The sequence below is a fragment of the Dendrobates tinctorius genome, unplaced genomic scaffold (assembly GCF_039654945.1).
Source record: "Dendrobates tinctorius isolate UK_male_01 unplaced genomic scaffold, ASM3965494v1 ptg000031l, whole genome shotgun sequence".
NCBI classification, from domain to species: domain Eukaryota; kingdom Metazoa; phylum Chordata; class Amphibia; order Anura; family Dendrobatidae; genus Dendrobates; species Dendrobates tinctorius.
The window spans coordinates 20844563-20848590 of record NW_027361699.1 but is presented as its reverse complement, the minus strand read 5'-3'; the positions used below and the strand labels follow the sequence as shown (position 1 = coordinate 20848590).

Sequence of the window (4028 nt, the reverse complement as noted above, 5' to 3'; positions counted from 1 at the left end):
TGGAGTGTTTTGCCATCGATATTGCGTAAAAAAGCTAACGATTTCTTTATTTTTCAATGGAGTGAATAAAGTGACCAGAAAATGACAGTAAAAAAGACTTTAATGAAACAATAGGAAAACCCTGAAAAAAAGCCATCTGAAATATTTTAGAGGACACAAACAGAAAGATGACACAAAAGACGATTCAGGGGACGAAAAGTCCTAAATTTCCTGTAAAGTCTTCTGCTTGAAAAACTCATCAAGTTCTCCTGAGTTTAAAAGCCGTCAAGTGCACATACTATTTCCTGTCCCAAAAACTCATCAAAAAACTGAGTGTGTGCACAGCCCAACCCTCCAATCAAAACTGTATTTTTTGGACTTCCAGTGGTGTTTGCAAAAGTTTGGCTCCAAAGGTTATAAAAAAAACCTCATTGTGAACCATTAGGTATTTTGCAGATGGATATTTATTAGGCATTCAAAAACAATGAATTTTTCTAACAGTAAAACACTTAAGAAAACATCACTTTATTGGGAACTTGTTTGACTTTTTTTGGAGTATTTTGCCATCGATTTTGCATAAAAAAGCTAACGATTTCTTCATTTTTCAATGGAGTGAATAAAGTGACCAGAAAATGACAGTAAAAAAGACTTTAAAGAAGCAATGGGAAAACCCTGAAAAAAAAGCCATCTGAAATATTTTACAGGACACAAACAGAAAGATGACACAAAAGACGATTCAGGAGAAGAAAAGTCCTAAATTTCCTGTAAAGTCTTCTGCTTGAAAAACTCATCAAGTTCTCCTGAGTTTAAAAGCCGTCATGTGCACATACTATTTCCTGTCCCAAAAATTCATCAAAAAACTGAGTGTGTGCGCAGCCCAACTTGATGTATTAATTTATGCGCAACTTAAGTTTTTTGGAACCATTTAAAAATGATGAGGTTTTCAAGCTGAAATTGCTGAAGAAAGCAAGTTTTAAATCAAATCTGCTCTAAATTCTTTGTCTCCACATAACATTCAATCTAAGGTGATGAGGTTTATTTACATTTCAATTGTGCCAAACTTGAGAATGATGTCTGAATTGTTTTTATGTCAGTAATATGCTACGTTCAGATGGAGTTTTATTGAGGCATTCAAAAAAGAATACTTTTTAAAGCAGAAACACCCTATCATTGGGAAGCTTTCAAAGGAGTTTTAGCTTTATAAAGTGGCTCCTAAAGCACTTTTTAAGAGTTCTTGAAATGATTTTGAAGAGTTTTCAATGCTTTTTTGCAGTCTTTGGATTTACAGTGTCCACTTTAGACCAGATTCCATCAAGACCTGCTTCAAAGATGCAATATCCCCTTTTATTTTCACCTGGCATTTTTCAAAACCTGAAGTGGAATAAATCACTCAAAATAGCTATGACTGTGTGTTCTCACTGTCATTTTTTTTCCTTTATTTTCAGAGCAGAAACGATACAAGAGAATGTGCACTCAGAGGTTTTTAGCTCAATTTTATCATGGCATTCAAAAACAATGAAACCACTTAAGAAAACATCACTTTATTGAGAACTTGTTTGACTTTTTTTGGAGTGTTTTGCCATCGATTTTGCGTTAAAAAGTTAATGATTTCTTTATTTTTCAAATGGAGTGAATAAAGTGACCAGAAAATGACAGTAAAAAAGACTTTAATGAAACAATGGGAACACCCTGAAAAAACGCCATCTGAAATATTTTCCAGGACACAAACTGAAAGATGACACAAAAGACGATTCAGGTGAAGAAAAGTCCTAAATTTCCTGTAAAGTCTTCAGCTTGAAAAACTCATCAAGTTCTCCTGAGTTTAAAAGCTGTCAAGTGCACATACTATTTCCTGTCCCAAAAACTCATCAAAAAACTGAGCGTGTGCACAGCCCAACCTTCCAATCAAAACTGTGTTTTTCGGACTTCCAGTGGTGTTTGGAAAAGTTTGGCTCCAAAGGTTATAAAAAAAACCTCATTGTGAATCATTAGGTATTTTGAAGATGGAAATTTATTAGGCATTCAAAAACTATGAATTTTTCTAACTGTAAAACAATTAAGAAAACATCACTTTATTAGGAACTTGTTTGACTTTTTTTGGAGTTTTTTGCCATCGATTTTGCATAAAAAAGCTAACGATTTTTTCATTTTTCAATGGAGTGAATAAAGTGACCAGAAAATGACAGTAAAAAAGACTTTAAAGAAACAATGGGAAAAGCCTGAAAAAAAGCCATCTGAAATATTTTAGAGGACACAAACAGAAAGATGACACAAAAGACGATTCAGGGGAAGAAAAGTCCTAAATTTCCTGTAAAGTCTTCTGCTTGAAAAACTCAAGTTCTCCTGAGTTTAAAAGCTGTCATGTGCACATACTATTTCCTGTCCCAAAAACTCATAAAAAAACTGAGTGTGTGTGCAGCCCAACCCTCCAATCAAAGCTTGTGTTTTTTGAACTTCCAGTGGTGTTTGGAAAAGTTTGGCTCCAAAGGTTATAAAAAAACCTCATTGTGAATCATTAGGTATTTTGAAGATGGAAATTTATTAGGCATTCAAAAACAATGAATTTTTCTAACAGTAAAACACCTAAGAAAACATCACTTTATTGGGAACTTGCTTGACTTTTTTTGGAGTGTTTTGCCATCGATTTTGCATAAAAAAGCTAACGATTTCTTCATTTTTCAATGGAGTGAATAACGTGACCAGAAAATGACAGTAAAAAAGACTTTAAAGAAGCAATGGGAAAACCCTGAAAAAAAAGCCATCTGAAATATTTTACAGTACACAGACAGAAAGATGACGCAAAAGACGATTCAGGGTAAGAAAAGTCCTAAATTTCCTGTAAAGTCTTCTGCTTGAAAAACTAATCAAGTTCTCCTGAGTTTTATAGTCATCATGTGCACATACCATTTCCTGTCCCAAAAACTCATCAAAAAACTGAGTGTGTGCGCAGCCCAACCCTCCAATCAAAACGTGTGCATTTTGAACTTCTAGTGGTGTTTGGAAAAGTTTTGCTCCAAAAGGTCCAGAAAAAAAACCTCAGTGTGAATCTTTAGCTTTTTTGCAGATGGAAATTTATTAAGGCATTCAAAAACAATGTAATTTTCTAACAGGAAATCACTTAAGAAAGCATCACTTTCTTGGGTACCTTTTTGAAGAGATTTTATGTTCATGATGTGTTTCCTGCGGCTGTTTTGCAGAGTTTGCAATGAGATTGTCTTTCTTAAAGCCTTTCTTGCAGACTTTTGATTTGATGGTGTCTAGTCTGGCGTAGTTTTCATCAGGATCCACTTCACAGAAGCAACAAGTATTTTTTTCTTTGCCACCAGGTGTTTTTGAAACCCTGAAATGGATGAATACTCTCAAAAAATGTAGTAATTATGTGTGAACATTTTTTCTCAGTATTTGAAATTTTCAACTTTGCAGTTATCTTGATGGATGAGCTCAAGAACTGAACTATTCTGTTCAAAACATCACAAAGGCTCCAGTGAGAATTGAACTCACGACCCCTGGTTTACAAGACCAGTGCTCTCTCCACTGAGCTATGAAGCCAAGATGACTTTGCCCAATCTTTGGATCTCTATTTCGAACCATCCAATAGCCTGTAAGGCTTCAGTAAGAGTAAAACTCACAACCCCTGGTTTACAAGACCAGTGCTCTAACCTCTGAGCTATGAAGGAACAACAAGTTGACAATTTCTCAAGCAACATAGGGATCGGTCTGAAGCGCATAAGAAAATTTGCAATCCACACAAGCAATGATTGTAAGGTAAAGCATGGTAAAAATGTAAAGAGAAGCATGATGATTTATTTATATTTTCAATTGTACCAAATTTAAGAATGAGTTCCGAAATTTTTTTAGGTCAGTATTAATTTATGCGCAACTGCAGTTTTATGGAACCATTTAAAAAGATGAGGTTTTCAAGCTGAAACTGCTGAAGAAAGCAAGTTTTAAATCAAATCTGCTCTAAATTCTTTGTCTCCACATAACAATCAATCTAAGGTCATGAGGTTTATTTACATTTTCAGTTGTGCCAAATTTGAGAATGATGT

At 34.5% G+C, this 4028-nt stretch overlaps 1 non-coding gene across 1 annotated transcript; it reads right to left on the bottom strand.

The window, feature by feature from the left end:
• Positions 1-3455: 3455 nt before the first annotated feature.
• Positions 3456-3528, bottom strand: TRNAT-UGU (transfer RNA threonine (anticodon UGU)). The gene has a single exon. It is a non-coding gene; the product is annotated as a tRNA-Thr (tRNA).
• Positions 3529-4028: the final 500 nt, after the last annotated feature.